Genomic DNA, 27,396 nt, shown 5'->3' on the forward strand with positions numbered 1-27,396 from the left:
AACTGGAAATGCAACAGTCAGCACCAGTCCAGACGTGGCTCCTACCTTCCATGTGCCATGGTTGGTGAGCAAGTACAACCCAGCACAAGTGCCCAGGAGGAAAAGAAGGGGTGTGTAGGAGCATACAGGGGGAACCCCAAGCCCTAAAATGGACATATAGGAAGGGTGCCTTGAATGAACTGATGTCTTAAACTGAAAGCCCCCCAGGGGCTAAAGCAAGAGAGTGAGGGGGAGTATTTTGAACTGAGAGAATTGTGTATGTGAAGGCTCAGGCCAGGCAGAGCCCCATATGGGGTAGAGGTTTCTGCGGATGGCAAAGTGTGGCTGGAATATGGTGCAAGGGGCAGAGATGGAATGGGGCCTCCTATGAGGCTGGAGGGACCCTACGGGCAGTAATTGACCTACTAGTAAGTCTGTACCTTCCTCAGAATATCGGGCTGAACCCACAGAGGGGCTGGCCTGAGAGGTGTTGGATTTCTTGACCAAGAAGAGTCAGAGCCCCACCAAAGCACCCCAGGTTCAGACACACCCAGGCCCAGATCGGAGAGCATCAGCTAAAAAGCAGCCATGTTCAGTAGAAGCCCCAGTATTTCCCCTTCTTCAGCGGGACAGGCGTGAAGGGTTAAGCATTTGCCCTGGTTTTAAGAAACAGATGTTCTAGCAGAAGGGACTAGGCTCCTCCCAACACCACAAATGAGTTGCCCCAACACTAGAAAGTGTGAGAATTTCAGTTCAAGCTTGGATGTTTAGAACATTGGAGTCTTTGCTTTCCCAGATGGGAATCCTTAAATGTTGCAACTTTTTCTTTAAGGCAAATTAGAGGAATGGAGCTCCCCTTATCACTTTCATGCACCTGGAAAAAAATCTCAGATAGGAATGATTGGATATTTTTGGACCTTGAGTGAGTGAATTTAAATTCCACATTTAGACTCCATCACCCATGCTTGATTTCTAATTAGAACGTGACACTTACCTTGTGAACACAAGGTGCTGCTCACAAGTCACTCTGCAGAGGAGGTTGAGGATGAGAAGAAATAACGGTGGTTCACATGGAGCAAGAATGATATTTCTGCAGGTGTGTTTAAAAGGTGACAATTATCTGATAAACAGAAGCTTCCAAAGTGTTCTTTAAAAATCACTGGATTTGACTTACTGTACTTTATTCACATTTAATAAGATATACAGGATACCTGTTGTTGCTTTGAAGAAGGTATGGTGTGTGTACTTGGGCACGATAAAAATGAAACAGGCAGATCACGTATAAAGTCTGGGGACGCCGATGGTGTGGGGTCTGTTGTAGAATATGGGCTTCACCACCAAGTGGTTTTTGTTTTGCTGACTCTGGAAGCCGGACTGAGCCTCTGTGACTCAGAAGAGAGGACATGAAATTTAGGGGTCCTGTGACTCAGGGGATCATACCACAGATTCCTCTATGTTTTTAATTCTCACTTCCACCAGGGTTCAAGATTATGTGCCACGGCATAAGCATTTTTTAAAAACTAAATAAAAGCATGACACCATGCTATATTATATTGGTTTTGCTGAACATGCTTTTATTGACTCTGGTCAAAAACGGATGAGGATTTTTTTTCCTTAATCTTGATGAATAGTACATAAAAAGCATCAACATCACATCTCAAGAAAAGCTGCAGAAGAGAGGCCTCAATAAAAATGGATCTGATTCCATGCAAGAGTAGCTCTGTTTAGCATTTTTCATTCTAATGACTTAATGGCCAGATATCACAACCATACAATTAGCAACAAAGACAAGTTATTGGGAGCTGAAAGGGATGCCCGTGTCATCAATTTTCAGTCCTGTTGTCTCTTCTTGTAACCAAATAGAAAGAGATTGATAGCTAGGATCTCGTGATCCCAGGGCATGGACGTGGAGGGTTTATCCTTAGCCAAATTAGCCATTGGAAGGTGACTGCCACCTCAGATCATCAGTTGAGACCTTTGCACGGAGACATATCCTCACTCCTCCTGGAGGATGCTGACTGGCCCTCCCTCTGACCTGCATGTCTGGAGAACTTACTGAGCTCAAATCTACAGAACGGGATTTCTGCATGTGACAGAGAAGAGGTAGGTCCCTGTTCCTACCAGCCCAGCTTCTCACCATTGTGGGTACAATGCCAGCAACTCACTGGTTGATTGGCAGCATGGCCACCCACACCCATTCAGAGGCACGAAAAGAGCTCCACTAGTGAATATTCACCTGTCCCAGGCCCTGCCAGCCTGGATTAAAATCCACGTAAGAGAGAAGGTGGACTTGCCAGGTAGACAATAACTTCCTGTGTGAAGCTGCCACGTGTGGGGCAGTGTAAGCCGCCCCTGCTGCACTGGAGCACAGCTATGTGAGGGAGTGGGCTCTGATGGCAGCATTGCTGGAGTGGGGAAATCTGAGTTCTCTGGTCCTGACCTTGCCACCAGCCATCTTAGGGCCTCATGTGACTCAGTTTCCCTAGACAGTTTCCAGGGTCCGGTAGCCCTGTCTATCATCTGCTTGCCTAGCTCTCCAAGCAGGTGTCCTTCCCTTGTCCTGCGCTCCGTGTTGGTGAATTATCCACTTGCATCCCTCTGTCGCTGGGTTTGCATATCTGCACTCAACGTTTCTTGGCCACTGTAGCACATGCTGGTGATGCTCTCACTGTTTCCTGCACACTGAAGGCATCTGTTGCAACTCTCTGCCTCTCCTCGGGGTATGTTCAGGATGCAGGGACGTGTCTGGTCAGTGCACAGGGCAGGCCAGGAGTACTGGGAGTTCATGTCTCCAGGAGCAGCGTTCAACCAATGATGAGCTAGAGTTGCTGGATAAGTGCCAGCTCTGCACCCCTCAGGTGCAGGAGGGGGCCCTGCCCCATCTCCCAGAGATACCTTCCCAGCAGGTTTAATCCCGGCTGCCCACAGTGATAACTTGCTCATTAATGTGCCCTATCCTGCCTTCTCTCTCTATCGTCTTTCATTTCCCCATCTCCCTACTAGTGCTTCCTAGGATCACTTCCCAATATGTTTGCGTTCAAGTCCTACTCAGGTCTGATTTCAGGGGAACCACATCAAGACAGGTACCGACTGCCCCAAGCCAGGCCCTGTGCTGGGCAGGCCCTGACCCGGGAGTGTTTTCTTCCTTTTTCTGACTATCTTCAGGAGCTAGGGCTGGCCCAGACCCAGACTCAGGAGGCCAAGTCCAGGAGGGAGTAGTCAACTGTATCTGGGCCTCTAGGACACATTCCTCCTCTATATGGTGCTGAGGTGGGCCCAGTGGCGGTGCGGAGAAGTGATGGGTGAGGGCTGGAGGCGTGGGTCTCATGTCCTGCCTGAAACCTCTCTTCTACACTGTGTCTTGGCTAGGCCCCTTGCGGCCTCCACTGTCTTCTCTCCCCTCTCCTCGGACCTTCCCAGGCCTCTCAGAGGTTGTGTTCTCCCAGTGGAATGACTCGGGCCACTACCCTGTGCCTTCAGGGAGTGACCCAGCTCCATGGAAAACTATTAGCACTCCTTGGCACATCCATCCTGGGGAGGCAATAAGCTAAGTCCAGTACTGACTGCTTCCCCCACGAAGTTGAATTTAAAGCCTCAGCTCAAGCCTGACATTGCCATGAGCAGCTTGGTTGGCCAGCCGGCTGCAGGGGCTCAGTGCAGCACCACATTAGGCTGGCTGATGAGAGCTCCCCATGGGCCTGTGGAGCAAAAGCTGACAGAGGCTGAGCCTTCCACAAAGAGCCTTGAAGTCCAAACCCTTGCCAAAAACAGGCTTGGTGAGGCATCTTATGAGCACCCGATCTGCCCGCAGCCACCCAGATGATGGGTCTTGTTCCTGTGCCCTGTCTTGCCCACTGAGGCCCTCTCCCTCCACAGCACCCAGAAGTTATTCAGTGAATGGGTGTAGCCCCGGGTTCCAGAGCTCCTGTACTACCCGCCCAGCTGGACCTGCCATTCTTCCACAGCCAGGGCCTGTGGTCCAAGGTGGCTCTTCCTTTCCCTCGTCCCCACCCCCACATGTACCCCACCCCCAGGGCTCTGCTCACTAAGAACTGCTGGTCTACAGCATGACTGACAGGTCTTCTATGCTTACAGCTAACACAGATCAACGTCTGACCCCTCCCAGGGTGTCTGTGCCCTCAATAAAACAATGCCTACTACTGAGGAAGTGAATTCCTAATGAAGGCATTTCTAGCACTGTTGGCAACAGGCGTGGGGAAGTGGGTGGGGGTGAGCTAACTACATGAAAATCTCGTACCTGCCCCCTTCCACAGAGCCTTCCAGTGGAGCAGCCTGCTCTGCCCATGTGCATCTGCAGCCCGCACACCATCAGGCACAGACATCTGTGGAGAGTGACCCTCTCTTGCCCTCATAGATACTGGTGCCAGAGCTTGCAGCACCTCTCATTCTACATCCTGTTTCAGAGGCAGGGAGAGATCAGCCCCAAGAGGGAACGGACTCTCCCAGTGACCCCCACGAGCTGGCTCTTGAGGATCTCTGGAGGCAGGAGAGATGAAGGCAAGGTGTTTTCTTAGGTTAGCTAGCAACCTGGTCATCCTGAGCTGTTTCGTTTCAGTGGTAGAAAGGAGAGCCAGCCTCCTGCCTGATAACAACGTATGAAAAATTTAATGTATCAATCCCAGTCTCGCCCTGAGGCCTCAAATAGCTTTTGTCCTGACTGAAGATAGAAACTCAAATTTACTCTAAGAATAACCAGTATTGGCCAGTCTGGGCTTGGTCATGTCAAAAGGCTTCTAAAAAGAATGTCTAATTTAAAGTCAAAAAATAATAGATTTAAAGGTCTCATAGAGTTCTAGAAACCAAAAAAGGAGGATATGCCTGGACACTCTTGTTCTATTCCCATTGTCCACCCTGTCTACGCCATTCCACCCCACCCCACCCTACCCCACCCTCAGGTGGCTCAAACTGCTTAGGTGATGGCAAAGGCTGGGAGAAAATGCCATCAGCCCATCACTTCATCCCAGGCTACTGGGAACACACTTGGCCATTTCCCTGTCCAAGTTTCCTTCTAGACAGTGTTACAATAAGTAGAATAAGAGAGAGACAATGTGACTTCACGAGTACATCTTATTTATCTATGATGACTTCCACCAAAGTGGGCAGGAGGAATAAAAGGCGCGTGAGGTTCCAGAAAATCTTGAGCATCCACGCTCATCCCAGCCCATTTTTATATAATGTAAATTGTTTCTCAGAGAACCCCATTCTTAGCCTGCAGCCAGATACCTCCCTAACTCCTCCTCAGACCTTCCCCAAAGGCAGAGCTAACTAGACCACTTCTGCTCATCCTCGAAATCAAATTTATAACTTGCATGTGGGTTTTCCTCATTATAATGTCATTTCCATGAGGTGTGAGCCCCATTGTCAGGATGATGAATTTGCAGTCAGCCTTCACTGAAATCTTTACTTAGTCAAACTCCCACTGTGTTCCTCACTCATCCCACACTTGTGATCATGTGAATGTAAAGGTTCTGCAGTTTCCACCAGATCCACCTCCTTCTTCCACACCCTGTGTCTATTTCTCTACATCTTAGCGACATGTACATGTGTCCCTGAATTCAGGGACTTCATATATTCTTTTCTATTAAAAACCCCTAATATAATTCCTACCACCAATATCATTTATTCTCCTTCCAATCAATACCATCCACTCCATGGAGATATCCTGGAAAGGGTTTTGAAATACACACACCAAAAAACACTACTCGTATCCTGGAAGAAAAAAATTAAATCAATTTATGACAACTTGCCTGTAAGCACTGAATGCCAGAAGATAATGGAGCAGCATTTGGAGGGTTTCAAGGACAAAAGATTATGATCCACGAATTTGTCCTCTGCCTAGATGTTGTTCATGTTGAAGGAAAAAGAAAGGCATTCTCAGATATGCAAGAGTTCAGATATATATCATCTTCCTGCTTTTTCTTATTTAAAAAAGAAAGTACTCATACTCTACCTAATTGATAAATGAATCAAAATAAACAGGAAGAGAAATTGTATCATAAAAGAATGAGTCATGAGGTTCCAAATGAGTCAATTATAGAATTAAGTATATATAATTAGAGTAATATGTTATAATTCAATAGCTGTAAATTCCAGTCAAAGAAAATAATGCAAAGACTCCAAATTGACTGAAAAAAAAAAAAAAAAAAAAAACCAAAACATTTACTGGCCAGGTACTGTGGCTCATGCCTGTAATCCCAGCACTTTGTGTGGCCAAGGCGGGTGGATCACCTGAGGTCAGGAGTTCAAGACCAGCCTGGCCAACATTTCGAAACCCTGTCTCTACTAAAAATACAAAAAATTAGCCAGGCGTGGTGGGAGGTGCCTGTAATCCCAGCTACTTGGGAGGCTGGGTCAGGAGAATCACTTGAACCCAGGAGACGGAAGTTGCAGTGAGCCAAGATTGCGCCTACTGCACTCTAGCCTAAGTAACAGGGTGAGACTCCATCTCAAAAAAAAAAGGAAAAAAAAAGCCATTTACTATATACAGTTTGCATTCAATGTTGGCTACTAAATATTCTTCAAGCTCAAATCTTAGAGAGTAAATGAGCAGTCTTCTCTTCTGATTCCATAATCCCTTCTCAAGCTACCTCAACCATGCCCAAAGGTTGAAACAGTGCCCAAGTGCTGTGACTCTCACTGAGAGCTCCTACTTAGACCTCTGCTCTGATTTCCAGGCCAATATGTTCAACTGCCTACTTGGCAAAGGCACTTGAGTGCCTCACCGGCAACTAAAACTCATAATGTCCGAATCTAAACTCATGGTCTTTCCCTATCACTAACCCTCCTGCCAGAAAAACAAATGAACAAGCGGCAACCAAATAAAGCACCATTCTCCAGCCAGTGCCGCTATCTCACTAAATGGTACCACCATTCATCCATTTTCATAAGCCAAAGATCTGTGAGCTATCTTTGTCACCTCTTTCTCCTGTAGCAACTCAATCCAATCCATCATTAATCTGTTTTGACTCTCTATATTATACACATCCCAAATCCATTCACTTCCCTTTATCTTCACTACCACCACACTAATTCAAAATATGGTTCTTTCTCAACAAGACTCTCATAATCACATCCTAACCAGTCTCCCTGTATTCTTTCTTACTCCCCTGGAATCTATTTTTCCACCCAAATACTAGAGTGATTTCTTTTCAAAACACAATTGGTGATTATGCCAATCAGTGGTGTGCTGATACATTTTTAACAACTGGCTCTCTGTGGGAAAAGTCCTGATTTTTAGCGTTTTCCAATTTCCATGGTGTCAGTACTACCACCATGGATGATTTCAGTTGACTAGTCCAATGATGTCATGTAACACAGAATTAGGAAGAGATATGAATCATCTGCCCTTATAAATAGTAGTCTCCAGCATATCATTGCTTGTAAAACTTCTCCTTAAAACCCTTTAATAACTTCTCATTGTTTCTAGAATAAATGCTCAAATTTTCAGCAGGATCCAAAGGATGCTGCATAGTCTGACCCTATTAGCCTTTCTAGCCTCAACTCACACCATGTTCTCCTGGTTTTCCATTTTTAACCCCACGAATCAACAACCCGCTCCTTCCTGCCCCAGGTCATCCTCCATCTGGAGCACTCCCTGTGCCTCCCCCTTACCCAGTTTAGTTAACAAACACATCTTTTGGAGTGGAGCCCAAATGTCCCCTCCTTAGGAAAGTCTTTCCTGAGCCAATTCCACCAAACTAAATTGTCATTTTGTTGTACACTTTCGTAGCACTCAGCTCGTGATGCCATGTAACATAGAACACAGTCCACCATTGTAGTTTTACATGTACTTATGAAACTGTTGACTTGTGTCTGTCTTTTATACTATACTTATTTCTGAGGGTAAGCATTGTATTTATTGTGATTACCACTGTATTCTCTGGTGCCTAACACTTGACATGCAGGAGGTATTCAACACACTTCTGATGAATGAGAGAATGAAAAGACACACATTAAAGCTGAATGGCTCAAGGAGATTAAAGGGAAAAGGGTGGCCAAAGTATCATTAGTCAAACACAAAAAAAGAAAGCAAGAGTCGCAGTTGAGAGGAAAAGTGGAATTCAAGGCAGCAAACACTAAATGAGAAAAACGGAGGTCATTTTTTGGTGATAAAATCCATGAAGAAGACGTTGTGGTCATGGAGCTTTGTGTACCAAATAACACAGTATCAGCGATTACCGTTAGGAATAAAAAGGAAAATAGGACCACAATAATAGTGTGAGAATTTAACATAACAGTAGAACTGAACAGAAAGGTCAGAAACAAAGCTTAGAACACAGTGCTAACCTAACGCCGCGTTTTAAAACTGTGAGGAAAGCATCAGTCATTTTCAAATGGTGCTGGGCCAGATGATCCAAGTATTTGTTTTAAAAAGGTGACCCCATTTACAGTTGGATTTGATGGCTCTTCTAAAGCACTTGTCCCAAAACACTGTCACAGGACATTAATAATCATGACAAGAAAAGGATCATGGAGACAAATACATCTGCAAAACACCATGTTAAGCAAAGTTAAGCGGATATTTTTATTGCATGACTTGTAACAATCTTTGATGCTACTGTGCACGCTACAATTCCAAGAGGGAACTGTAGCATGTGCTGTTCCCAGAATTACTTGAGTATTTTATGAGACCAGTATTTCATGTTCTGCAGAAATCACTTGAGAAATGGTGGCTTAAAAAGTTAAATGAAACACATAAAATCATAAAAGACCTCAAATAAATATGAACAGATATTTTTGTGCTTTTACTAAGGTGAGGGAGGCTTTCCTAAACCAAATAAAAAAGGAAGATGCAATTAGAAACATGGTTGCTATATTTGATGACATAAAATCTTTAAGTTTATGTACATCTTAAGGCAAAAAACTGGGGAAAAATATTTGGAGTTATGAATGACTTTATAAAGAGCTCTTAGTAATCAATAAAAAAGATGACCAGCCACATAAAAAAGTTTGAGAAGAACATGAGCAAAGGGTACACAGAGAGATATTTATATCCATCCACCAAATACACATTATGATTAAATATTATATTCTGAGTCTTCCTAATAATCAAAATAAGGCTAATTAAAACAGTAACATAATAAATTCTTTGGCTATGGAATTGGCCATTTTAATAAAATTCAGTTTTAGCAAGGGTAGAGTGAAATGAGAGCTCTCAAATACAGCCAATGAAAATATAAAATACCACCAACTCTGTGGCCAGTAATTTCGCAGTACTTCTTTATCAAATCTCTTTTTAAAAATGCTTTTGATTCAATAATTCCACTTCAGGCAATTTATCACAAGGAAAAAAATCAGAGATTGCCTAAAGATTTATGTTCAGGCACATAGTTCAGGCATATAGTTCAGGGCAACTGTAGCCTTGTCCGACAAAGCAGACATTTTGGAAGCAGCCCAAATGTCAAGCAGTGATTGATTACTGGAAGTATGGTGTGCCCATGTGATGAGATATTATTCAGTCATTAAAAATTATGACTTGTGGAAATCATCACAAAAAGAATATTAAGTTTAAAAGCATGATAGAAAACTAGTTCTGGATTCCAGTTTTGTGAAGTACGTGTGTATTTATGTAACTGGAAAAGACTAAGGTGAAATATACTAAAATGCGGAGTTATTCTCACTGAAAAACATTTCATTTATTTTATAACATTCCCCCACAGCTCCCATCTAATCCATCAAACCAAGTCTTATCAACTGTACTTCCAAAACACACCTTGAGTCTTGTCTACTTCTCTCTTCACCACTACTGTGCCCTAGTCAAAGCCACCATCATCTTTCATGTTGAGAAACTTCGAAGCCTCCCATTGGTCTCCCTCCCTCACCTTTTGCTCTGTTACAGACCAATCTCCATGCAATAGCCAGAGTAATCTGTTTTCAATGTAAATCAGATTGTATTACCTCCTGCTCAAAACCCTCCAGGGCTTTCCCATCACATTTTGAAAGAAAGCCTACGCTTTTCCCTTTGCCATGGCTCAGAGGCCCCTGAAATCTCCCACTGCTGCCTCTCTGTGTGACCTCATCTCCTGCCACCCTCCCTTCCCACGTTGCTTCAGCCTTTCTGGCCTCCCCTCTTGGCCCAGACACCTGCATTGGCCTTGACACCAGCTCTTCCCTCTGCCTGTGATGCTTCCCCACCAGCTCTCTACAGAGCTGACGACTCCTCAGGTCTCAGCTTAAATCCACCTCCTCCGAGACGCCTCCTGATTACCTAGAGTTACCACCCTGACTTTACCTGTCAAATCAACATATTTTAATTGTCTGTATTCATGATAGTCTGATTTTTTTTTTCTTAATTGATTTCTTTCTGTTTGTCTAAGCTTCGCCTACAAGAATATAAACTCCATTGCAGGCTGCTATATTCACTTCAAACACCACCTGGCATTTAGTAGGCAATAAATGCTTGCCAGATGAATTAAATAGAAATCAAACCAAAAACATTTCATTGAAACTGAAAAAGGTAAATAATGCCAAACAGCTTGACTTACTAACAATTATCAAAAAATTAAATGCTCCAGAAAATCTCCGGGTTGAAGGGGTACCCTACCTTTGTGTGGGTGCCCTGTTGCCAGTTAGAGGGTAATCCCTCCCCCGTCTAACCCACCAGACCAGAAAATGACACTAATATGGACAGGCAGGTGGAATAGATTTGCACAGTGTCCCCTACTTCAGAAACAAATAGGACTATTAAGCTTTTGCAGGTCTCTGGGGAACTTGTCCAGGTTTTGGTGAATTCCAATGAGCTCCAGTTTTAAACATGCAAGATTTCAGCTCTGGCTTTTAGTTCACTGAAAAAGAGAACAGCTTAGATTTTCTTTGCCTTACAACTCCAGAAATTTCTCTTTCCCTCTTTGACAGCCCGAGGAGTCAGGGGCAGACAGATGCCTTTTAATGAGATAGAACCCAAGAAGCCTTCCGCATTCTCTTTGTAAGCCATTCCTTAGGACTGCTTAAAAGATCTGGGCCATGACCACACATAGCAAGGCCAGATTTATTGCTTGTGGCTTGGGGTGTACTGCAAGGATCTCTAAAGATGGAGATTTGTTATGTTGCTGTGGATAAATTTGAATCAAGTGTAATCCAACGCTGCTGTGTGAAAATCAGTCAGTTACCAAGTGAGTGGGCCTTGCCAGCCACCCACCCAGCATCCCATCTTCCATAGGTTTCCAGTTAACACTGGAATGTAAGATTTGTAAGGGGAAGATTTCTGCCTGTTTGATTTACCACTGAATCCCTGGTGCCTAGAATAGCACATGCATATAGCAGATGCCCAATAAATAATTGTCGAAGAAGTTAAAGGAGAAGTAATATTTTCCCCATTTACAGAGCACTCACTGTGTGCCTCAGCTGGCTAACAACTCAATCTCTTAACCCACACACAAGCCCACCAGGTGGGTTTGGCAGAGGGGAACCTGAGAAATTAGGTGCTACAAATCTCTCAGGTAGTGCATGTCTATTTGAAAGTTTATTTCGTTTGCCGTATATTGTCTGATATTAATGGCATTGGGTAGATACTGTGGGAGAGGCAGAAATGTCATTGGGAATAGAACTTCTATTAGCTAATGTTTAGAGAGGCAGTGTGACATACAAAAAGACCATTGGCCCTGGACTTGTCACACTGGATTCCAGATTTACCTCCTTCACTAACCTGTGTGAACATCAACAAATCACAACCTCTCTGAGCCTCAGTTTGCTAATCTATTTTTTAAAAGATAACAAAACCAGTCTTGCCCAGCTTGAATGGGGGTGTTGTGAAGTGCAAATGACAGAACAGATGTGATTGGTTAACTGATACTTACACCCTCTGTCTTACTGAATTACTATTTAACTCTTTACTGAGGTAGGTCCATCAGTGTTTGGCTCAGTTCATGGGGATTTGGTGTCTATCCTTGGGTATTTGGATTTTTTATATGCAAAATCCAAATACCCAAGGATTTTGCATATAAATGAGTTCTTCCATATAAAATGGTTCCAATGTATCTTGCACTTAATATAATGCTAGTATCACTATTATAATTATTAATGAGAAAAACCCCAAGGACTCCTTCTGGATCCTGAACACTTTTTATCTAGACCCAGCTGGCCAATGAGTTTTGCTTTGTGTGGCATTCAGGTTATTTACTGATGTGTAACAAATTGCCCCAAAACCTAGTAGCTTAAAACAACCACTATTGTATTTTGGTTCATGATTGTGTGAATAAGGAATTAAGACAGGGCTCAGCTGGGTGATTCTTCTGCTCCAGGTGGCATTGACTGTGGTTATTCAGAAGTGTCAGTAGCATTCAGCTGCTGGCTGGGCTATAATTGAGGGCCTTATCCAGTGTCACTCACGTATCTCACATCTTGACAGGGTCAGCTGGAAGGCTAGGCTTAGATGTACTCCTCCTCTCCACCCCTTGTAGTCTTAGAGCATCTCTCCACAGTCTCTCCTGCAGGGTGGTCAGATCTCTTACATGGTGGCTCAGGGGTGTAAGAGTGAGTGTTCCAAGACATTCATGTGGAAGCTGCCAGCCTTCTTAACTTCAGAAGTCAAGTCTTGGCTGTTCCATTCTATTGTTCAAGCAAGTTGCTAAGGTCACACCCAATTTGAGAGGAGAAAAAATTGTGCTCTACCTCTCAGAGGAAGGAGCATCAGAGAATGTGTTGCCATGTTGAATCTGCCACAGGTGCTAACACTGCTATCATGGTAGTGGCTGCCTGGAGTGATGTGAAAGGTAAATGAGAAGGCCACACCTGGGCTCAGTGGGAAAGTGTGGGATGATTACCACTGTTTGCTGGGGGAATGGGGGCCTGGAGGCCCTATATTTGCAACCTCTGACTTAGAACTTTATCCCTCATGATGCACACCTCAATGTCTCTCCTATTTTCTTCCTATTGATGTATATATGCTATTTTTTCCATTGAAAGTCCACTCTGGTTGCATTTAATTATTGTCCACCAGGAAGTTTTTTACAACACTTTATTGTTCACCACCACTTTGCAGGAATGGAGGGGAAACTCGTATTTGTATAAGTGTCCTTTTACTCTAAGCCTTCTCTGTGGAGCCTTTTCTGAAGACTCTGCTGACCCCTCTGAATAGTTTTGCCAAGTTAGAGTTAAGCACAGGCAACTAGGCATCTCAGTACCCAGATATGGGTGCGTTCTTCAAAAACTAGTCAGTGAATATCAGCAATGATTTGTGTCACCTCTAATTCCACCAGTCGACTCATTGAAAAGTACATGAGGAATCTGAGGAAGGGAATGAGGGAGGGAAGAGCAAGCCAGTCTGTTATTTTGGAAAGTCATCTTTTACCTTTTTGTTCTGTAGAGGAAGATTTTGGTATGAACTTGGCTAAAGCGACACAGGCAGTGCTGAGGCTTGCCTGAACAGTTTTTACTCCACTTCTCCTGCTAGTTCATGAGTGCATCTGTAACCAAACTTGTAAGGTCCCTGGCTTGGCCATTCCTCTCCCAGGTCCTGCTGAGATGGTAGTGATGAACTGGAGACTATATTCATTTCCATGGCAACAAACATCACTGTCCTAGAGCCACTCCTCAAACCCTTTGCAAATACCACTTTTTCATTAATCCAACCCCTGGGAGATGTGGAAATACATGCAGAAGCAGCAAGACCTACCCCACAGGGCCACTCCAACTGGAGCAAGACTAGGCTTCAGGGGAGTGTCAAGCTCCACGTACACACAAACAGCAGGTAAAACAAAGACAATTAACTAAATTGGTTTTTCTACAATTGTTTCTGCTGTTGCAAAGTTTGCCCCTACAGTGAAAGTCTCACTTTCAACTTACATTCCTCACCCAAGCAGCTTTCTATGTAGAGCTTGAAAATTGCTTCGACAAGGAAAAACTGCACTTCACATTTCCCAAACTGCTTTCTAGATCTTATGGCTGTCCAATCTTTCTCAAGTACTAATTATGGGCATTTATTTACAGCTCACGTCTCAAATACTCATAGTATGCAGGATGTGTCTATTACCGATGATTTGTCATTAATCAATAGTCAGAGATGTGAAAACAACAATGTGTGAACTCTGGCACAGATCCAATTAACCTGAAATAGGAGAGAAGGGACTTTATCCTCTAATTGAGTTACATCTTGAGGTGGAGTGAGCTGATGGATTCTGGGAGGTCACTGAGGGATGATGGCCTCAGGCTGGTAATGGATGCCCCATGGGGAATGGATTCCTAAACTTACCATGCTCTGTACTTCTTCCTGTAGACAACCCAGGGGTTCCAGAAATCCGTAGTACAGTGCAACCAAGAGTCCAGAAATCCACAGTACAGGGAACCCAAGTGACCTGAGTCTTTAGGAGCCTGGAGGTTCACAATCAAGAGAACAGGCCTGCTTTTGAAGAAGGCAGATTCTAGAGGGAGAGTGAGCTTAGAGTCAGCCCCTATTCCTGACATCTTCTCTTGGCTTTACTGTTGTTGCAGCTTATCTGGTTTCTTCCCTTCATCCCTGGGGAGGGGGAGGCATGAACATAGATCTGGTACCAGGCAGTTCTGGGGTAGAATCCTCACTCAGCTTTTTTTCCCCCCTAGAAAATGGAAATAGGTCATATTATTTCTACCTCCCCTATGAGATTGTTGTGGAGATGATCATTTCCAGGGGGCACTTTGCACAGAGCTTGGTACGTAGTAAGAGCTCAGCCCACATCAGCGCCATTGCCATTGTCATCCACAGGCTCATTTGAGTTGAAGATGAAGGTGGGGGGCTTCTCAGCATTCATGATTCCATGGGCAGTGGGCATCCTACGAGCAGCTGATGTGGGCCAACAAGGGGCAATTCAGTTTAATCACATCTAGGACCCAGGTTAGGGCACTCCAGAGAAGAGACTTCATGCTCTATGGAAACTTTAATGTTGGGTTTCTTCCCCCAATTTATGCTATCCTTAGGATCCCACCACTAAGGCCAGGAAGATATAACTGAAATCTCTGCATGTGGATAACAAGGCAGTCACTTATTTCCAGAAACTACAGCTAGGACTTGAGGAAGCTGCTTGGGATGATGACATTTGCATTTCACACCATAATGGAGATGGTGCCTCTGTGTGTCTTAGTTTACTCCTAACAATGAAGCACTGCATGCCGACTGCATGCTAGCCTGTGCGGGGGACTTGGGAATTAACAGAAAAACTCTTTGGAAGAGTCCTGTTAAGTTTAGTGGCCATAGAAAACGGAGCATCTAGGATGAGAGAGCCCTCAATATCTGGAGTCGAGGCTGCTTCTGCAGAGAGTGAAGACAGGAGTCCCTATCTGCAGCACCTCTGCACCTGGGCAGTCATTTCTGCTGTGTGACCACTCGGCACTCAGGGCCTTGGTCTCTGTAACTGCTGCCATGCTAAGCACAGCACAGGTGCTAGTTCACAGGTCTCGTACCCAGGACGTCCTTAGCAGATGCCTCACAGTGGACAGCTGGAACCCAGAATGGACCTGCCCCCACCCTGACCCTCTGTCAATTGTGTCTTGTTGCCTCTGGACAGGGTACCCTCCACAGCCTGTCGAGTAGTGCCCTGGGCAGGCCCTACCCATGGTCCAGTCAGAGGTGGCAGCAAGGTGAGCTCAGTAAGGCACCAGCTCAGGGCAGCTAGGGCAAGCCAGAGAGTCAGAGACCACAGCCCAGATGGCGCAGCAGGCCCTCCTTCTGCCATGACATGTATGACAGATACATCGTTAGTCTGGCACACCTAGGTGCAATAGATCAGGAGTCCTGCCCATTTCCATACATTGGCTGCAATCCCTTGTATACGCACACAGTTTTTCACAGCATAAGTGTAAGGCAATGATATTTTTACAGGGATACATTTAAATCCACTTGACACACATTATCATGAAAGCAACTCATCTCCAACTCGCCACACCTGAGGTATTGTTATTCACACATTACTTGTGACCTCCCAAGTCACAGAAGTTGATATCTGGATAAACAGTGTGATTCTTCTCCCATTAGGGACTTCAGAAGGGTCCTTGAAATAGCTGCCCCTCCAGCTCCATCTCTCAGCCCTTATGCCTGCCCGACGTTTCCAGAAGGCTCAACCATAGAAAGCAAAGGTCCTGTGTGCACCTCCCCAGAGAAACCCAAACCCTCACACTTCTCTAGAGCTGCATGACCACACGAAACCTCTGAGAAGGATGTAAACAGAAGCTTTGTCCATCCTGACTGCAGAAGTTGGAACCCTGCAGGACTTCTCAACATGTGATGTGAGACCACAGCTTTGTAACCTAACTCAGCCAACGTCCTGGTTAAAAAGGCACATTCCTAGACCCTGCCTCAGAACTACTGAACAGAGTCACTGGAATCTGCATTTTTACCCTTCTTGTCCCCACTACCCCCTGGCATTGTGTGCACTAGTTGCTGGAAGCACTAATAAGGAGAGCCTCCTGTGTATAACTCCCCCCCACCCCCCCACCCCCCCACACACTCATCCTTTCACTCACCAACAGTTTCCTGGGCTTGGGAGGTCTGGAGAAGGCAGTATCCCTATAGATTGGGAAAGGCAACCCCGTAAGGGGACTATCATATCTCTACTGCCAAAAGAGGCTCCATCCTCTCAGGCTCCTCCATTCCTTGAGAACGGGGTTCAGTTGTGTGAGCTGATAAAACAAGGCACCCTTCTAGTTACTGAGCACCTTCTAGTGGCCGACACTGTGCTGGGTACCGCACATGAGCCCTCTCTCATCCTTGGAGAAGATACTAGTTGTTATCTGTGCTCTCTGGGTGTGAAAACTGAAGCCCAGAGAGGTTATGTGGCTGGTCCAAGGTGACACAGCTGATCACAGCCGAAGTGGGACTGTGACCCAGGGCTGCCTGACTCCGGAGCCTGTGTGTTCTCCAGTGGTGACATTGCCGGGGTAGTCTTGAGGGGCCAGTGTGAGCTGGTTCGTAGGAAGAAAGAGTACTGTGAGGAATGCCGGGGTATTTCAAGGTTTGATAAACCAAACTTCCTCTGGGCATTTGAGAGGCGAAACACTGAGAACGTGGCAAGACATGCTGAGATTTAGGTTATATTAGAACCTGAAATCTCAGCTTACCCCTTCCAGAATGTATGCTGGTTTTCGGAAAGAGGAAATATTTTAGCCTGGTTTGGGTTCTGGATTGTGGTGGCAGTGGTGTTTGCTAAGTTAAGAAGGGAACTGGAGCTTCTATCAGTGCGTTGTTCAAGGAGAACTGGCTGACTGTCTGCCTGGGAAGTAACAGGACGTGGCTCATGCCTCCAGCCAGAGGCTGCTCCTCCATAGCCCCCATCACTACCACTTCCACTACTTTTGCCTCCACTCCCCAGCCGCCCAGTGACCCACCCTGCCAGGAGGCACAAAGCCAGCATTGATCATTCCCCAACCCATGGTCTAGTTCAGTTTCCTCTGCTGCTAATTGGCCATAAGAGCCGTGTTATGAGTGATCAGAATTGTTAGTCTCTTCCTAATGATCTCTGTCTGGAGGCCAACTTCATGACATTCTCCAATTAGGGAGTGTGGAGCTGGCAGGGCAGCGCTGTTCATCTGCCCAGGGCCCCCATGAAGTGACATGGGCTCATTATGCAGGAGACCCAAGCCACTGGTCCTGCAGGCCAGCACAGCCCCGGAGGGCCAGGGAGGCAGGTCTCCCCTCTCACACCCTCAGACTCCTGGCTATACGTCAGTCGCTGTGTCCTCCCTTCACGGGAAACTTTCCTTCCATCAGGCATGAAGGGCAACACTCACTCTTCTGCTAGCCCCCTCTGTGTTTTAAAAATTCCTAACTGGGAAAGATGACTTCTTTTGAGATCAGAGGCATACTCTCGGGGATGCTGGGGCAATGGGGCAGGTAAAAGCTACAGAGGAAGTCAAGACTGGTCCATTTCCACCTCCCCCTATGCAGAAGAGGAGAAGGCCATGGCCAAGAGAGGAGGGTTTTGCCCACGGGGGGTCCCCAACACTTGGACAGGAAGACTAGAGCCACCCGCGTCATTCCTGTTTCCCTTCTCCTCACCCTAATTTCAAATACAGACTCTTTTTCCTACGTCTGTTGCCCTTTGGACCCACACACCTCCTGGATTTCATCTGCCACTGGGCTTATTGTGCAGTGCATAAACCACACGTCTAATCATAAGCTTTGAGGACCGGATCCACGTCTCCCTTATTCTCTGCTGTATCCCCAGGACCTAGCACCTCACCATAGTAGGAACACTGAATTATTCAAAGAGTTAATTAATTAATTAATGCTTTAAAGTGCAAATGTAGAGTTTCAGAGAGGGCCACAGAAAGGCTATTCAAAGAAATGAATCTCCAACAGTGGAAACTGAGATGTCACAGAGTCTTGGGAGGTCAGCTGGGCATTAAATCTTTCCTCGCAAGAGTCTGCTAATTACTTTTCCAGGTTTTCTGCTGAACAATTTGAACTCACATTCAAAATAGCTTTCCCTTATGTCTCTTTCTTAATATCTCAGCACAGCTCCTGCTGTGGGCCATTGTTAAACCTCAGGCCTGGGGGGTTTGGCGATGCGAAGCTAATAGCTTTGCCACCTGGGGATGGCATTGTCTCTGCCAGCCTCTGGCTGACTTGCTCTGGGCCTCCTGCTGGGAGACAAGACCAGGCTGGGACATCCAAACAGCTTGAGAGCAGTTCCTGGGACAAATCTTAGGCTTAGCTAAGCTACTTTATTTTTAGGTCACTTTGAAGAAATCTTAATGTTAAAAAAATTTACAAACTAAAAACTATATAATAAAGTGTTGTCAAAAATCAGTAACAAAATCTACATCAAGTTCTTACAGTGTCTGGAACATAATAAATGCATGATACATGTGAACCCATAGATCTTTCTATCAATATTCATGTGAAATAGATTAATCCACAGTCTAATAGACCTAATCTGATGCAGATCAGAAATGTTGCTATATCTTTTCTTTTGTTTTTACAGATTTTCTTTTGATTCAGTTATCTGTTTTATGGGAAGGGAGGAAAGGCCTGGCATTTTCCGCACCCTGTTCACCAGGGACTATGCTAAGTGCTTTACATTTTACTAGTGCATGCGCTCCTCCCAACAGGCCTCAGGGAAAGGCTTATTCTCCCATTTTCCAGATGGGAGAGTTAGGCTCAAGATCTGAAGATTGCTAGACTTCAAAGCCAGCACTCTTTCCTTTAGGTGGTATTTAGAAGTGAGCCCAGCTAGGGGAATGCTCCCTAGTGACTCCACGGTCCTGTCAGCTGCCCTGTCCAGACCAGCCTTCCCTTGGCCTGAGATGAGCCATGATGCCTCTCAGAGGACGCCATCAGGGTACCCCTGTAGGGCCTGAGTGTCACCAACCCGGAGACGCTGTGGGACAGCACACCCAGGGAATTTGTAGAGAACCCAGGTGCCCTGGATATTCTAAAGACCATAATCTGAGAGGCTGCTAGGAGATGTGAAGCTCACAAACGTGTCGTGTCCTGTCTCGAATGTATTGAATAAAAACGTCATCTTTTTTTTTTTTAATCTCCCATGTCCAAAACATTCCCCTGGGGTTGTATCTCTCTCAAGTGCTCTGTAAACTTCCCAGATCGCCAGCCGGTCCCAGGAGATGCTTCCATCACGCTGGTGTGATCATCGTGATTCCGACGTGGCCTCTTGGCGCTGTTCACGGGTCTGGCTGGTTCTCCGCACAGCGCAACCACTCAGCAAACGCTTGGATGGGCACTGACTATGAACGGCTAGAATGCAGGGGCGCCACCTGCATCGGAGCTGCTGAGTGACTCGGATCTGAGTTGTGCCCTGAAATCTTGGGGGCAGGCGCTCCTTCCGCTCTGGCATCAGACAGAACGTGGTCTCTCCACAGGGAGCCCAATCTGGTTCCACAGAGCCCTGCTGGGCCCTGCAGGTCTGCGGGTGCCCTTTGCCCTCGAGCGCGCAGCGACACCTGGTGGTGAGCTGGTGAAGCGCCGGTGCCCAGCGCTGTTCCTCAGCTCCACCCTGGGCTTCAGCTCCCGCACGGAGGGACCCGTCCTGGCGCGTGCACAGCCGGCCTTGAGCACACACCGAGTGCTCTGTTGTAGCAAAGTTGTACTCAGTTATGTATGCCTTCTTCCTGCCCTGTGCAGAGAGCAGTCCCGTGTCCTCAGTCATGAGTCATTTGTCTGTACTCATTCTCAGAGGGGAAGATGAGCTGTTTCTAACCACGTCTGTGGTCACCACCTTGATCGCCTTCCTCACTGCCATCGAGCACTGCCGTCACTACTACCATTGCCTCCACCACCATTAGCCATCACTGCCACCTCACCGCCATCACCCCCACCACCACTCAGTGACCACAGCCACCTTCACCTTCACTACTGTCACCCCATCCACTCTGCCACTGCTGTGGCAGGGCTAATTCCTCACGTAGCAGCAGAATTGGGCAGCCCTGCCCGCGGAGATTCCAGGACGGAGGCCGACGGCCTCTTCCGCAGGGAGTGCTTTGGAAGGCTCTTGGCAGAAGGGCAGGAGGAACCCGAGATAGCTAGGCAGGGAGGAGGATGTGCCTGCTCCAGCTCCTAGCTGGCAGGCAGGACAGCACCAGGAACCACCTGGATACATTTAGGACTGAAGTTTCTGCTGATGTCAATAAATCCTGGAAATGTCACAAGACCCCTTTCAGGGCTGCTGCCTTATCCAGGTGAGCAGTGCTGAACAGTCAAAAGGAGCCAGGAGACAAGCCGCCCATTCATTTGTGCAGTCCAAGAACAAAGCCGGTGGGCCAGCGCCAACCTGTTGTGACAGAAATACCAAGGGATCTTTTCTTTCTTTTTCCATTTCCCCCAGACAGCAACTATACAAATGAAACTTCAAAACTAGAGCTCAGCCTTTCAGAGCCCTCACAGCTCTGACCTGTTTCTTGTTCATTTAGCCTCATTCTCTCAGAAGACAGAAAGCCTCATACATCAGAACAATCACTTCAGCCCAGAGGGATTTGGGTGTTGTTTCCAAGACATTACAATTTGCATCCATAAAGGAAAAATGAAATAAATGTGGCAAGAGTTTTAAAGTTGTCTGAATGACCCAATGAAACATACATTTTCAAATCAAACACACCTTTCCTAATGTAGAAATAGAACTGTCAACTTTCACGGATGACTATGCTCGATAATTGTCTAAGGGTAATTTGTGTGGGGTAACACTCTTCTCCCTAGGTCAGGCGTCCCCAAACTGCGGCCCCCTGAGGCCATTTATCCAGCCCCCTGCCGCACTTCAGGAAGGGGCACCTCTTTCATTGGTGGTCAGTGAGAGGAGCACAGTATGTGGCGGCCCTGCAACAGTCTGAGGGACAGTGAACTGGCCCTCTGTGTAAAAAGTTTGGGGATGCCTGCCCTAGGTGATCTCATCCAGCCCTGTGACTTTAAAATCTTCATGTCTGCATCTCCAGGGACACCTCCCCCTTGAGCTGCAGGTTCACACGGACAACTGCCCCTTGATTTTCCCCACTTAGACATTGAATAGGCATCCCATTTTTGAAGTGGTTGGAACAAATCCTTTGATTTTCTTTTCCTTCTAAACCTGGTCTTGACACATTTTCCCCCTTTTAGTAGATGGTAAGCTGCCTCCTCCTCATTGTTCAGCTGCAACCTACACAGTCCTTCTTACCCTCTCCTTCACTCACAGCACCGTCAGTTGTCTCACCAAGCCCTCTGCTCCCTCAGTGCCCCCCAGGCCAGGCCCACCTCCCTTGCTCAGCCCAAGACTGCCTCCCTTCGTCTCTTTTGCCACATTTCTATCAGTCTTTCACCCAGAAGCCAGCATGCATTTGTAAGAACATAGATCATATTGTATCTCTCTCCTGCTTAAAATCCACCAGTGGCTTGTTACCACACTTAGGATGCAGCCACAGCTCCCCACCCAGCCCAGCTGCTCTGTCCCCAACTCTAACCTGTAACCCCGTCTTCACTCACGTCCTTCTCTCCTTCATCCGAATCATCCTTCTTGATCTTACTTGAAAACAGCAAATTTACTCCCACCCCAGGGACTTCATGCTTGGTCTGCCCTCTGATCCTCTCCAGCTTGTTCCCTCACTCTGTACTGAAAGGCCATCTCCTCCAAGAGGCCCTCCCTGACCACCTTATCTAAATATTCCTTGTCCCTTCGCTCCTCATTTCTTTTCCTAATTTTCTTTTTCTTCATGGTACTTATCACTTCTTGCCTGTCTCCTCTACTCAAATATAAGCTCCATAAAGGCAGAGATTTTTGTATGTTTTGTTCACTGCTATTTCTCTAGCATTTAGAATATGACCTGGCACACAGTAATACTCAATAGGTATCTGAATGAGTGAGTGAGTGAGTGAGTAGAATACCCACCTACAGGAGCTTGCTTCCTGTCTTTGTGTCCTGTGGGCTGTCATTCAAGATGGCAGGATAGGCTCACTTGTTATCCTCCCAAGAGCAGCACTAAGAGATCATTTCTGAAGAAAGTGCATAAGGCTTTGGAAATGGCTCCACCTCCTGGACCAGCATGCCAGTGTTACCCACAGTTAGGGCAATGGCCACCCCATAGAATGCACACCATGAGGGCAAGTGAAGAGCTCAGTGAATGGGGAAACTCGTATCCCATATGCTCTGTTGTAGGGCTTGGGGTCATGCAAGAGAAAGTGTGCAGACAGCAGACAGGGGAGTCCCCCAACAGTGACTATAGCCAGGACTGGCCACATCATTTGTAGGACCCACTGCAAAAAGAAAATATAGAGCCCCAGCCAAGAATTCCCTTTGGGCCCACTGCCCAACCCTCTACAAACAGACAACATCTTGCAACCCCTGTACGAGGATGTGTTCAAAACCTGACTTAAAGGTGAACACGAGGCCCACTGTATGCACCATGATGCTGTCAGCCTGGGCAGCAACAGCCATCCCCTTGCCCTGCCCTGAGATACCATTGCCCCACCCACAGCTATACCCAGGCCTCTGCCAGGAGTAGAGGGCAACAACAGAATGCTGCCTCCCCCAGGATGACCTGGTCACTGTTCAAGGTTGAAGGCAGCAGCAGGGATGAGTGGGGGCAGCCACCCAGGGCATAGCGGTGGGAAGCAGGCAGCAAAGAGCCATCCTGGAAAGCCGAGGAGGAGGTGAGAGTCAGGGCTGCCCATGAGCTGAGGCTCCAAGCCCTGGCACTTTCTCCTTATCTGATAGAACATAAATTCAAAGAGAACCAGCAGGAATTTCAAGACAAGAACTCCAGCAGTAAGCTTCAAGCTTGAGGCCCTTCTGAGTGTGGAACCCTGAATTACTCTATCAGCCACACACCTGTAAGCCAGTCCTGGCTGCAGCCACAAACAGAGGGCCCACCAGCCTGGCTCTGTGACCCTCTCCTGCATTAGAAGCAACGTGACCAACTCGAGACCACACCAGGCTCCTGTTGTCTTCTGCTCCTGCTGGTGAGGTGGCACCATTGTTTGAGGTCAGGGAATTTGCACAGAAGCCCCATCATCTTCAGAGCCTAGAGTGGACCAGAGCCTCTGCCAGCCAGCCTGCACAGGTGTGAAGCCCTGGATTGCTTGTTAAGATATGGGAGAAATAAAAGATTTCTTAAATTTCCGCTTATGATTATTTAATCATAATTGTGGTTTGAACAAAAGATAAAACCCGAATATGAATTATTTTTAAATTGAGGTATCATTTACATACAATTGAATGCATAGATTTTTGTCAGTGATGTTCAGCAAATGTACACACCATCACTCAATCAAGATAGAAAACATTGCTATCAACCTAGAAAATGATCTTTCTAGTCAACCCTCCGATTCACAGAGGCAAGCACATTTCTGATTTCCAGCACGATAGATTAGTTTTAGCTGTTTTTGAACTTTATGTAAGTGGAACCATACAGTAAGAAAAATTTCTGGCTTCTTTGACTCAACAAACTCAACATAACATTAAGTTTTATCCATGTAGTTGGGAAAATCTATTGCTCATTCCTGTCATTGCTAAGTAGTATTTCACTGTCTGATTATATCACAGTTTGCTTGGTGATTCCTGTTAATGTACATTAGGTTTGTTTCCATTTGGGAACTACTATGAATAAAACTTCTACAGATATTTTTGTATGTGTCCTTTTTAAGCACAGTCTCTCATTTCTGTTAGATATATACCTATGGGTGGCAAATGAGCACATAAAAGATGCTTAAGATCCTCAGTCATTAGGAAATACGGATGGAAACCACAGTGATATACTACCACACATTTAGTGATATACCACTACATTTAAATGGGTTAAAATTTAAAAGACTGACCGTAGCCAGTGTTGGCAAGGATCTGAAGGAACCAGAACATTCATAATCTGCTGATGAAAATGTAAAATGGTACAACCACTTTGGAAGACAGTTTGGCAGTTTCTTTAAAAAGTAAACATACATCTAGCATATGTCCAGCCGTTCTCTTACCTACTTACCCAAAAGAAATTCAAGCATATGTCCATAAAAACATTTGTACATAGATGTTCATAGCAGCCTTATATGAAATTGTAAAATAACAGAGTCAACCCAAATGTCCATTAACCATTGAATGAATAGACAAACTGTGGTATACCCATATAGTAGAATGCTACTCAACAATAAAGAGGAGTGAACTATTGACACACGGCAAACTGTAATGAACCCAAGACCTATTTATGAATTCTGTAACATGAATGAATCTCTAAATGATTATGCTGAGAAAATCAAGCCACACGAAACAAGAACATCTGTTATGTGATCCCATTTATGTAAAAGTATAGGAAATACGAAATAATGTCTGATGACAAAAGCCAGATCAGATTTGGGTTGGAGGGACAGGGAGGAGCAAAGGGAGGGTTACAAAGCAGTGTGAGGAATCTTGGGTGATGTGCTTGTTGTCTTGGTTGTGATACGGTTTTATGGGTGGGTTTTTGTTTGTTTGTTTGTTTGTTTGTTTTTGAGATGGAGTTTCACTCTTGTTGCCCAGGCTAAAGTGCAGTGTTGCAATCTCAGCTCACCACAACCTCCACCTCCCAGGTTCAAGCGATTCTCCTGCCTCAGCCTCCTGAGTAGCTGGGATTACAGGCATGCGCCACCACACCTGGCTAATTTTGTATTTTTAGTAGAGATGGGGGTTCTCCATGTTGGTCAGGCTGGTCTCAAATTCCCGACCTCAGGTGATCTGCCTGCTTCAGCCTCCCAAAGTGCTGAAGTGTGAGCCACTGCGCCCAGCCACTTGTCAATTTTTTTCAAGAAGTCTAGTGGTATTATGAATACGAGTGTGTCAAATCTATAGACAAATTTAGGAATAATCTACATCTTAGGTATACTGAGTCTTCTAATCCGTGAGCATATTGACCTGTTTTAGGAACTGCTTTTTACAGACTTTTTCATTTTATCTAATTTGTCAAATTATTTGGTGTAAAGTTTCTAATATCACCTAATAATTTTAAAGTCTGTAATATCTATAGAAATATTCCTTCTTTCACTCACTCCTGATATTGGTAATTTATAATTTCTACCTTTCTTCTCCTTGATCAGACGTGCTAAAAGTTATACATTCATCATTTTTTTAAAGAACCAAATTTTAGCTTTGCTGATTTTTCTTTATGATTCATTTTCTAGTTTAGTGATGTTGTTTCCTTACTTTTCTTTTTTGTGCTTCCTTCTGGTATACTCTCTCCTTTTTCTTTATTCTTGAGGTGGAAAGTTAGTTCACTATCTACTGACTCCCATTGTTTCTGATCAGAAATGAAACCTCTTTTTTTTTTAAGATGGAGTCTCATTCTGTCACCCAGGCTGGAGAGCAGTGGCACAATCTCAGCTCACTGCAACCTCCGCCTCCCAGGTTCAAGAGATTCTCCTGCCTTAGCCACCCTAGTAGCTGGTACTACAGGTGTGCACCACCAGACACAGATAATTTTTTTTTTATTTTTAGTAGAGTCGGGGGTTTCGCCGTGTTGGCCAGGCTGGTCTCAAACTCTTGACCTCAAGTGATCCGCCTGCCTCAGCCTCCCAAAGTGCTGGGCATCAGCCCAGGCATCAGCCACTGCACCCAGCTGAAACCTCATTCTGATTGTTACCCTGAAGATAATGTATCTTTTATTCCTCTGGCTGCTTCTTATGCTTTCTCGTTATCTTTGGTTTTCCGTGGTTAAATGATAATTTGCCTTTGTGATTTCCTTTGTATTTATTTTGCTTGAGGTTTCCTTGCCTTGGATACTGAGTTTTCTTTCTTAAGTTTTGTAAAATTTTAGCCAATATATTTTCAAATATTCCTTCTGCCCTTTTCATTGTTTCCTCTCCTTCTGAAATTCCAATTACATGTATGTTGGTCCTGTTCTTATTGTCTCACGGTTCTTTAATGATCTGTTTAATTTGTTTTCCATTCTTTCTCTCTCTGTGCTTCAGTATGGGCCTTTTTTTATTATTGACCTGTGTTTGAATTTATCGATCCCATTTTCTGCTATTTCCAGTCAGCTCTTGATCTTATTAAAGCCATTAATCCTTTTTTTCAGATACTGTATATATCAGTTCTACTAAAGGCTTGTTCATCTCTGGAATATGATTGGCTTAGACATATATTCCTTCATTACTGCACCATGGCTTTTAAAAAGATACGAACTTTAGTTTATTTGGCATTTTTTGTTACAATGAGAACAACAATCTTTTTCAAACTTCTGTATCCTAGTTAGAAGTAGAATTCTGTGTATGCAATTTTGGATGCCCTATTTTCTTCCAGTATGTTCAATATTATTGGAAAATTGCAAGTACACAGAACTTCCCCATATTCTTCACCCAAAGACCCCATTCAAGTTTGCCAGCTGCCCTAAAATGTTGTCGATAGAAAGAAAATTCAAACCAGAGCATTTGCTGCACTTAGCTGTCATCTGTCCTCAGCCTACTTTAATTCAGAACAATGCTTGAGTCCTTCCTTGAGCTTTACGTCCTTAATGGTTTTTACAATTACAGGCCACTTATTTCCACTGGGGGTTGTCTGATGTTTCTTCATGAACTTTTGGGAAGAATGCTAGTGAAATTATGCCCAGCTCTTCTCCTCGAATATCATCAAGTAGGAATTGAGGTCAACTGGTGGCACCACTGGTAATGTTAACTTTGATCACTTGAGTAAAGTGATATCTGCCAGCTTTCTCTCCTATAAACATGTCCTGTTTTTCTTTAAAATTAATAAAATGTGTAAAAGTAATAAATGTTTTCAGATGAGATACTTTGAGACTATGTAAATGTCCGGTTGTTTCTCTTTCACCTGCTAGTATTAGCATGTCTCAATGGCTTGTACTAGAATTAACTTGTACTGTGATTGCCAAATGAAAACGTTCTAGTTCCATCATTTCTTCTACATTTACAAGTTGAAATGTAAAGAATTTCTCTTGTCCCCATTTAGTTGTTCACTTTTTAAAAATCAGTGTGGACTCTGGTTTCCACCGAGTGAACAGAAAGCTATTATCCATTACTGTCCTTACTGATGTTCATGT

At 45.1% G+C, this 27,396-nt stretch overlaps 1 protein-coding gene across 4 annotated transcripts in view; it reads left to right on the forward strand.

Moving 5' to 3' along the window:
• FSTL4 (follistatin like 4) overlaps nucleotides 1–27,396 on the forward strand; it is a 431,619-nt gene that overhangs the window by 173,294 nt on the left and 230,929 nt on the right. The gene's annotated exons all lie outside the window — the stretch shown is intronic.

The sequence above is a fragment of the Saimiri boliviensis genome, chromosome 1 (genome assembly GCF_048565385.1).
Source record: "Saimiri boliviensis isolate mSaiBol1 chromosome 1, mSaiBol1.pri, whole genome shotgun sequence".
Classification (NCBI taxonomy): Eukaryota; Metazoa; Chordata; class Mammalia; order Primates; family Cebidae; genus Saimiri; species Saimiri boliviensis.